Consider the following 11,155-nt stretch of genomic DNA (forward strand, 5'->3'; position numbering starts at 1 on the left):
ATAAATAATAGTGTATATAAACACACGACAACAAAAAATGTTATTACAACTATTATTATTATTATTTATGACAATAACCATTATTAATAATTTAGCATCAACAATAAATGATAATTAAGCAACACATTTTTTAAATTAAAAACAGATATTTTAAATTGTAATTAAATTGTACAATATTAATTTATATATATTTATAATGTTATATATAATGTTTTAATAATAATCGTATTATTCGTAGTAGTACTTTCATTACATTAAGCCTAAGTAATATATTTCTCAGTCACAGTTTTTCCAAGTTAAACCGAACTTACATTTACTTTGACAAGTTGCTGTGAAGACCTTTAAGTTTCTGTTTGTATATGATATGACTATTGTTTTTCTCAAAAGAAACGGTAAAATGCTCATGAAGTGACTCTCAGAGCAGTTCTAGAGATTGTTTGTGTTGATAAACTCATATAGAGGCGTTTCAGTATGTGTGTGTTCTAGCATGCGTCAACGCCATTCAGTACTAAAATAAATTAAAAATTAATAAATTAATAAATAAATAAAAAAAACATAAAAAAATTGTCTCAGAGAAAGAAGAAAGTCTAAATAAACTAATAAAAATGTAATAAAAAACATAAACAAATAAAAAAAATAAAATAAAATAAAACCACAACAAAAACTACTAAACTTTACAATTAAAATAAAAATATAAAAGTTAATAAAAACATTTAAAAAAAACTGACAAAAATAAGAAATCACAAAAAACAACTACTAAACCTGAGGTACTTAAATAAATAAAATAAGTCGAAATAAACTTAAAACTAATAAAAAAATGTAATAAAAACATATATTAAAAAATTTAAATATAAAAACTTAATAAAAACACATGAAAAAAAATTTAAAAAACGACTAAACTTAAGGTACTAAAATAAATCTAATAAATCTAACTACATTTAAAACTAATAAAAACATAATAAAACATACATATAAAAAAAACCACAACAAAAACTATGAAACTAAAAAAAAAAAAAAATTACAAATCACAAAAAACTACTAAACTTTAAAAATAAAATGAAAATATAAAAACGTAATAAAAACATAAAAAAAGAAAAATGAAAAAAAAAAAACTAACTTTAAAAATAAAATGAAAATTTAAAAACATAATAAAAACATAAAAAATAAGAAAAATGACAAAAAAACACAACAAAGACTACTAAACTTTAAAAATAAAATGAAAATATTAAAACATAATAAAAACATAAAAATAAGAAAAACAAAAAACCTACTAAACGTTAAAATTAAAATTAAAATATAAAAAACGTAATAAGAACATACTTTAAAAAAACATAACAAATCACAAAAAAATTACTAAACTTGAGCTACTAAATAAATAAAATCAGTCTAAATAAAATTAAAACTAATAAAAAAATGTAATAAAAACATATATAAAAAATAAGAGAAATAAAAAACAACAAAAACTACTAAACTTTAAAATAAAAAGGAAAATATAAAAACTTAATAAAAACATAAAAAATAAGAAAAATGAGAAAAATCACAACAAAACTACCAAACTTAAAAAATAAAATGAAAATATAAAAACGTAATAAAAACATAAAAAATAAGAAAAATGAAAAAAAAAAACTAAACTTTAAAATAAAAAATAAAAACTTAATAAAAACATACTTTAAAAAAACATAACAAATCATAAAAAAAACTACTAAACTTTTTAAAATTTAAATACAATTAAAAATAATACAAATGTAATAAAACATAAAAAAGCTAAGAAAATTAAGAAAAAAGTGCATTGACACAGAGAGAAGCAGAACATGCAGGTTCATATTTAAATAGTATTTTTTGCAGCCTAATATTCACAGACACTAGTCTATATCATGGTTTAACTGAAGTGAACTGACCTACTTTTCATCCCAAATTGGACCAATTCCATGACATTATACAGTAAATTACGTTTTTATGACTGGATTTTGCTATTCCATCCGCGTTTTTTCACATGGCGGAAATCATAGGGTCCTAAAGATGATCATCTTGCAGAACTATTACAGTTCAAACCAAAACAAGCCCCCAGTTTCCCCTCAGCGATTCAAGTCAGACGAGGAGCGTCACAGGACACGGATCTCTCTCATACGAGACATGAAACAGAAAACACACTCTCTGCCGAGGGATGGAAACTTCCCAAAACACCCAAACACACACACTTGACTTCAGCCGCCCACACAAACACACACTTCCTTCATACAGCAAAGAAATCTCCAGCACATGGTTTCTGACACCAATGTGATGACAATAGAGGAGTCTTATTAGATCAGTAATTGAATCCACACGCCGCCAGACAATTATAGACTCAAAAAATGACTTCCTTATTTATGTCAAGCAATTAAAGAGTTCATTCCCCTCGCGTCTCCGGTGACCTTCTCGCTCTGTCTGTCGTTCAGTTGTTCATAATCGCTCTCTTTCAGTCTGACTCTCCGCGCTCGTCCGCTCATGTCGCCTTCTCAGGTTTCACCTTCGCAGGACACAGAATAATGCCTGTGTTTCTGTGCTAAAGCAGACCAGGACTTTCTCGGACGAGGGATACTTACAAAAGCTTAAACCATAAAGAACATTTTCATTACTACAAATATATATAATAATAAACATTTGAGGAATTAAATTAATAAAACACAAAATATAAAAATAATAAAAATAAAACCACAACAATTAAAAATTAAAATATAAAAACCTAATAAAACATGTTCTAAAAAACTAAAAAAAAAAAATATATACACTTGAGGTACTAAAATAAATAAAGTCTAAATACACTTAAAACTAATAAAAATCTAATAAAAACATAAGAAAAATCACAACAAAAACTACTAAACTTTAAAATTAAAATATAAAAATATATGAAAAACATATCAAAAAAAGAACGGAAAATGATATAAAAGAAAAATCACAACAAAAACTACTAAACTTTAAAATTAAAAATTTTAATATAAAAAAATTTAATAAAAACATATGAAGAAAAATATTTAAAAAAATATCGAAAACTTAAATCATTAAAAAAACATTTTCATTACTTCAAATATATAATAATAATAAACATTTAAGAAACTAAAATAAAAACAATAACAATAAATAAATAAGAAAAATAAAACCACAACAAAATACTAAACTTTGAAATTAAAATTTAAATATAAAAACTTAATAAAACATATAAAAAAATAAGCCAGCGTATTTTGATTTTGTTTAGTTAAACCTGAGGTACTAAAATAAATAAAGTCTAAATACACTTAAAACCAATAATAAACACAACAAAAACTACTAAACTTTAAAATTAAAATTAAAATATAAAAATTTAATAAAATCATGAAAAACTTATTTAAAAAATCACAACAAATAAAAAAATTAAATATTAAAATGATAAAAAATAAAACCTCAACAAAATAATAAACTTTACAATGAAAATATAAAAACTTAATAAAACAAAAAAAAAAAAAATAGAAAAATAAGAAAAACCACAACAAAAACTACAAAATTTTCAAATTAAAATGAAAATATAAAAACATAATAAAAACATGAAAAAAACTAATCTCAACAAAAACTACTGAACTTTAAAATTAAAATATAAAAACGTAATAAAAACATGTTTTAAAATACTTGTAAAAAATAAATTACAACAAAAAAACACTAAATTTGATTTTTTTCTTTACATTTTATAAAAACATATAAAAAAATAAGAAAATCACAACAAAAACTACTAAACTTTAAAATTTAAATATAAAAATGTAATAAAAATATATGAATTTAAAAAAAAAAAAAAACTTAAACCATAAAAAACTTTTTATTTACTTCAAATATATAATAATAATAATAAACATTTAAGGAACTAATATAAAAAATATAAAAATAAAATATAAGAATAATAAAAATAAAACCACAAAAAACTATACTGAAATGAAAATGAAAATATAAAAACATAAAAAAAGGAAAAAAAACATAATAATAAACATGTTTTAAAAAACTTAAAAAAATAACAAATAACAACAAAAACTACTAAACTGAGGTACTAAAATAAATCAAATAAAATACACTTAAAACCAATAAAAACATATAAAAAACAACAAAAACTTACTAACAAAAGCCTAAACCATAAAAAAACATTTCCATTACTTCAAATATATAGTAATAATAAACATTAAAAGGTAATATAAATAAAATATTAAAATAATACAAATAAAACCACAACAAAAATACTAAACATATGAAAAAAAAACTTCTGAAAAATAACAAATTGCAACAAAAACTACTAAACTTGAGGTACTAAAATAAATGGAAAAAAAAATACACACTCACTCTGCTTGTATTTCATGAATGAAATCCATTATGTGCAAAAAAGTTTTTATAAAAAGCTTTCTTTTTTTTTTTTTTTTTTTTACAAATCTTTCTTTTTATTGTTTAATGCATATTAAATATCACTAATGTAGAAAATATTTTCACTCAAAAATTGTTTGTACGTTTGACAAAAAAATTACAGAAATGACAAGTAACACATTTGAATTAAACACAATTTTAAAGCAGAAATTAAACTTTTTTTTAAATAAAACTTACTCCAATAATCTTTTCATTTATAAATTAAAATATAACTGCAGTGGAGTTGATCATCTGAGAGATCAAAAGATCCTTCATTAAAACAACAGCAGCTCTAATGAAGTGTGTGGGGTCAGAGGTCAGCGTTAATTGATTCTCCTGCTAAAGAGTGGTTTCCCCATAGACTCTTGACCCACTGAACACTGCCAACCATTTCTGAATCACACTTCATTTGACCATATTTCAGCTACTCATTGAAAAAATAAAAATCATAAAAGTATCATTAAGTTGAATCAAAATCATAAAATAAATATGCATGAATCTCAAATTTTATTATTTTACAAATCTAAGTAAACTGCATGGTAGTTCTTATGGTCAATTGAATTTATGTTGTAATTTGGCATTTTTACATTTGCTTAAGTGTCATTAAAATAAAGTTACAATGCGCAAAAACCTAATAGTGCTTAAAACAGACTTCAAAAATCGTGTATTTTTTTCCTTTTGATTTTGAAATGAATTATGAAACAGATATTTCTCTGTAAAAAACACTACAGATCAGATTCTCATTTTTAATGATTTTAGATTTCAGATTTTCTCCACATCAGAGAGGAAACTATCTGTACGCAGCAGCAGCACCAAGAAAACACATTATTCAATGCAAATCAATAGGCAAAATGACTCAAATAATCCACACCAAGTCTCACACACACACTTATTTCACTGTTTTGGTCAGAATGATGTACTGAACTTACAGTAAAATGATAGTTCATGGAAAAAAATATACAAGTCTGAAAACAACCGTTGTGATTATGCTTATTTGATTTATCTGTTTTATCTTTAATAATTGGATCGAAATGAAATGAAAGGTTTCTAGCAATCTGTCTCCTGATTCATAACATTGATCATATTCCTGAAATGGTTTTGATAATAAATTATTCTGTTTATTATTTAAATAATTAAACTTAAAAAAGCAGGCAAACATACATATAAGCAGAATAAATACACATAAAAAATATATATTTTCATAAAAATACAAAGATAAATCATCAACACAAAATTAGAATTGAATGCAACTGTTTACATAATTTTTATATTTATTATTAAAAAAATCACTACACTGTAAAAATGTTGGAAATGAAGATTATTGAAGAATGTTTTACAAGAAAATACTGTACTTTATTTGTATCACATTTAATTCAATGTCTTGTTATTTCTTTGTAATTATTTGTGAATAATTAAATGTCTGAGTGACAATTTTCAACATCGGTTTTGTTTATATGTGCAACACATGTTTATAAAAAATGGTGATGGAAAAATCGTCCAAAAGTTAGGTCAAACTAAACTGAATGTCACAATTACTGTATACTTCATTTCAGCAATTGAAAATCAGATTTCAAATTAATTGAATTGTATGGGTCAAAATTATCGATGTTTTTAAAAAAATTATGTTCCATAAAGATATTTAGTACATTTTCTACTATAAATATCAAAATATAGTTTTTGATTAGTAATATGCATTGCTTAGAACTTCATTTGGACAACTTTAAAGGCAATTTTCTCAATATTTAGATTTTTTTTTTTTTGCACCCTCAGATTTTAGATTTTTAATCTCGACCAAATATTGTCGATGAAAAGGTTATTTATTCATGATGCATGACCTTTATACAAAACCTACATACAAAACTGACCTTTATGACTGTTTTTGTGGTCCAGGGTCACATTTTATACACAAGTTATACATATTCTAACAAATAAAAAAGTCACTTCAACTACTGAAAATCAGATTTTCAATAAAATACATTGTATGATTTTTTTACTTTTATGTCAAAAAATCATTAGGATATTGAGTAAAGACCATGTTCCATAAAGATATTTTGTACATTTTCTACCATAAATATCAAAACTTCATTTTTGATTAGTAATATGCATTGCTAAGAACTTCATTTGAACAACTTTAAACTTTTATTTTGACTTTTTGCACCCTCAGATTCCAAAAATAGCCAAAAATACATTGTATGGGCCACAATTACCGATTTTTCTTCTTATGCCAAAAATCATTAGGATATTAAGTAAAGATCATGCTCCATGAATATGTTTTGTAAATCTTCTACCGTAAATATATATAAACTTAATTTTTGATTAGTAATATGCATTGCTGAGAACTTCATTTGGACAACTTTAAAGGCGATTTTCTCAATATTTTGATTTCTTTGATTCCAGATTTTCAAATAGTTGTATCTCGGACAGATATCGTCCTATCCTAACAAACCATACATCAATTGGAAATTTATTTATTTTAAAAAAATCGACCCTTATGACTGGTTTTGTGGTCCATTTTCCCCTGAGATTCCCAGAGTAAAGGAATCTTCCAGAGAAACCCCAACGAATGTTAAAACGACCATCAGGAATCTCTGATCCCATCATTCCCTGAGGCGTCACATTCTTCAAATTGTCTGCCCATAAACACAATATACAAAACCAGCAGTCAGATCTGCACTTATTCACCCGACAAGCTCCATAATCATTCATTCAAAGCTGTTTAATAAAGTCTGATTCATCAAAATGATTGACAGGTGGGCGGGGCTTAGTGCCCTGACTGGGTGTGGTGGACGGGGTTTGTCTGTGTTTCTCTTTCTTTTCCACATTCGTCACATCAGACTCAGGTCTGCTTTCATTTCCATGTTTGATTTCAGGCGGTTTGCATCATACAGCACATGTCCCTGCCTCCGTCAGACACAATAGTGCGCTCTCTCTCTCTCTGTTCTACATCACAGACACGCTCCAGACTAAATGAGAGTCACACAAACACAACAACCTCCACCTGAACATCATCACATCACAGCAGAATATTCATCAAACAGCACACATTTACATCACAAACACACACCTGCACAAGCCTTACGCTCATTTATCATGCAACCAGTTTCAACCTGACAACTCTCAGCTTTTTCTTAAATTAAATACATTTAAAAAAAATGCAATAAATACAAAAACCTAGAAGACCAAGAATCTGAAAGTTTCTTACTCTGTTTGGAGGTGATCCTATATTTATTTATAAAGAATTTATCATTATTTTCCAACCAAAGCACTACATGTAAATGAATATGTAATCTTTTATGTTTGGTATGGAATTTTTTGTGATACAAAACATATAAAGCGTAATTATACTATATATAAATTCATAGCTAACTTTAAATGAAGTTTTAAATTTAACAAGAAATATATTTATATTCAACTTTTATTAAAAAAAAAATATTGTTAAGAATAAATTACTATTACTAATTATTCATTAATTATTATATGAACAAATTATATGCATATTTAATTACACATGAAATGTGTTGCAATTACAAATTAATAAACAGAAATATTTAAGTAAATTGTAAGTAATCCAATTAAAACACTAATTTCTCATGGCTGGTTTAACATAAAAAACTAAAAATATTGTTAATAAATATTCTTAATATTATTAACTACTACTTAATTATTATTTAGAAGTGATTAGATAATATTAATTATTACTGATTATTAATCAAACAAATGGTATACATAAATAATTGCACATGAATAAATATTAACATAAAAACATAATTACACTACAAAATTAAGAATTATATATTTATATTAAACTTAAAAAATATATTGCTAATAATAAATATTCCTAATATTATTAATTAGTAATTAATTATTATATAAACAAATGATATACATAAATAATCGCACATGAAAAATATGATAATTAGACATTTATAAACAAGAATATAATTGTAATTTTATTACATATAAAGTGCGTCTAATATTTTATTATAATATATAATAATTAAAAAGTGTAATATATAATAAAATGATAAGTAATCCAATAAAAACACTTTAAAAAACTCTAATGATCTCTTATGTTTGGCATTAACATAAAAAACTTAATTACACTAGTAATTAAGAATTAAGCATGCGTATTAAACTTTACAAATCTTGTTAATAAATATTATTAATATTATTAACTACTAATTAATTGTTATATAAACAAATAATATCCATAAATAATTGCACATGAAACGTATGATATTCACAAATGTATAAACAAAAATACAATTAAAATTTATTGCATACTGCAATATAGTGTGTAATATTTTATTATAACATATCGTAATTAAAAAGTGCAGTGTATATAATAAAATTGTACGTAATCCAATGAAAATAGTTTAAAGTAAAAACTCTACTGACCTCTTATGGTTGGTATAAACATAAAAAATAATACGCTACATAATTAAGAATTATACATTTTTATTAAACTATTAAAATAGTGTTAATAAATATTCTCAATATTCTTTATATTAATTATTATACAAACAAATGATATACATAAATATTTGCCGATGTAATGTATGATAATTACACATTTATAAACATAAATATAATTTTAATGCATTGCATATAGTAATATAAATGTGTATAATATTTTATTATAATAGTAATTAACATTTTAAATATTTAAAAGTGTATTTAAAAGTTTTTTTAAATACTGTTAATAATAAATAATATTAATATTATTAATTATTAATTAATTATTATATAAACAAATAATATACATAATAATTGCAAATGAAATGTATGATAATTACAAATTAATAAACAAATATAATTTTAATTTGATTAAATATAGTAACAGTGCATATAATTTTGTATTATAATATATAATCGTTAAAAAGGGTAATATATAATAATTGTAAGTAATCCAATGATAACACTTGAAAAAATAAAATGTATCTATTATATTGATAACAGTTAAGTATTAAAACATTTGGCAGAATATCAGAACAACATAAAATGACAAATTAATAATTAATGTAAAAAATTACATAATTTATTTTTTTATTTTACCCTTCAGCTGGTATTATGATACAGAGATGATAATATACACTACCGTTCAAAAGTATAGGTTAGTACATTGTTATTGTTTCTTTTACTGTTTTTTTTAATACTTTTATTCACCAAGGATGTATTAAGTTAATAATTAAAAGTTTATTAAATAATTTCGCATTGTTATAAAATATTTATATTTTGAATAAACACTGTACTTTTTAAACTTGTTACAGTTTCCAAAAAATATTTGTCAGCACAACTGTTGATATAATCCAACATTTATCATTCTAATAATAAATCAGCATTTTGGAATGATTTCTGAAGGATCATGTGACACTTAAGACTGGAGTAACAGCCGATGAAAATTCAGCTTTTCATCGCAGGAATAAATTCTATTTTAAAGTATGTTAAAATAAAAAACATTATTTTATATTGAAAAAACATTTAGCAATATTACAGTTTTTTTCTGTATTTTTAATCAAATAAATGCAGCCTTGATGAGCATAAGAGACCTCTTTAAAGACTATTACAAGTCTTAGTGACCCCAAACTTTTGAACGGTAGTGTATAATAAAAGTGGTAAGTAATCCAATGATAACTATCTATTATATAAATCTATTATATTCATAACAGTTAAGTATTAAAACATTCGGCAGAATATCAGAACAACATAAAATTACAAATTAATAATTAATTTAATAATTTTATTTTTTTATTTTACCCTTTAAGCTGGTATTATGATACAGAGATGATAATATAACTATGACAAATAAATAGCTAATATATAGTATTACCATAGCACCATGTCCAATACATTGGAAAACTGTGTTTTTATTAATCTACTTTATTTTAGGGTAAACTTTGTTAACGTTATCTGTTATTTAAACTCTGAAATGGATGATAAACGGATGTTTTACTGACGCAAAAAGCAAATACGACATAAATAAGTGAAGACTGAGCCATCTGAGATTGCCAGAGTGAATAAAAGTGTGTTTACAAACGCCTGAGATTGACAGCTGAAATAAAGCAAACGTCATCAGCGATGACGACACACAGCACTGATCACACACATCATCAACAATATGATCAATACCGACGAAAACACCAAACATCTGTGGGTTATTTGACCAGTCCCGACCGGATCCGCGGATACTTCACAAATAACAACATCAATAATCGCCACCAGCACAGAAAGTGCTGAACATCAGGCTAAATAAACGCTTAAATGATCAGATATAGTCTTTAAAAAGCTCACCGCTGGCGTCTGATGTAACGACTAATATCACAACAAGCGGAAGAAAATAAAATAACTGCAGAAATGTCGACCAACCTTCGCGAATTTGTCGAAATGTAGACAGAATTCAGCACTTTTCACAGCTCTCCGTCGCCATGTTTGGATCAGAACTGCGCATGCGCAGACGCAAAGCAGCGTCGAGTTGGGTTCTCTCAGTCACACGCGTAGCATACGTTTGTTATTGTGTTACTGTGAAAACCTATTACTCTGTTAATAAAATCAACGTAATTGTAAGCATTGTTTGAATTTAGCGTGTTATAATTTATTAATAATTAATTAATTGATTATAACAGTTATAACGTCTGTAATTTATATATGCGACCCTGGCCCACAAAACCAGTCTTAAGTAGCATGGGTATATTTGTAGCAATAGCCAATTTTTTTTTTTTTTTTTTTTTTGGCAGTTAAAAAAACAGGACATATAAGGGCAATT

The 11,155-nt window shown here is 24.5% G+C and overlaps 1 protein-coding gene across 1 annotated transcript in view; it reads right to left on the minus strand.

Annotated features, from left to right (window-relative positions):
• Positions 1 to 10,812, minus strand: part of LOC141291064 (polycomb protein SCMH1-like) — a 36,137-nt gene extending 25,325 nt beyond the window's left edge. Inside the window, exon 1 of the mRNA XM_073823234.1 lies at positions 10,759 to 10,812. The gene's annotated coding sequence lies outside the window, so the exon portion shown is untranslated. The remainder of the gene's footprint in view (positions 1 to 10,758) is intronic.
• Positions 10,813 to 11,155: the final 343 nt, after the last annotated feature.

The sequence above is a fragment of the Garra rufa genome, chromosome 18 (genome assembly GCF_049309525.1).
Source record: "Garra rufa chromosome 18, GarRuf1.0, whole genome shotgun sequence".
In the NCBI taxonomy this organism is placed as follows: Eukaryota; Metazoa; Chordata; class Actinopteri; order Cypriniformes; family Cyprinidae; genus Garra; species Garra rufa.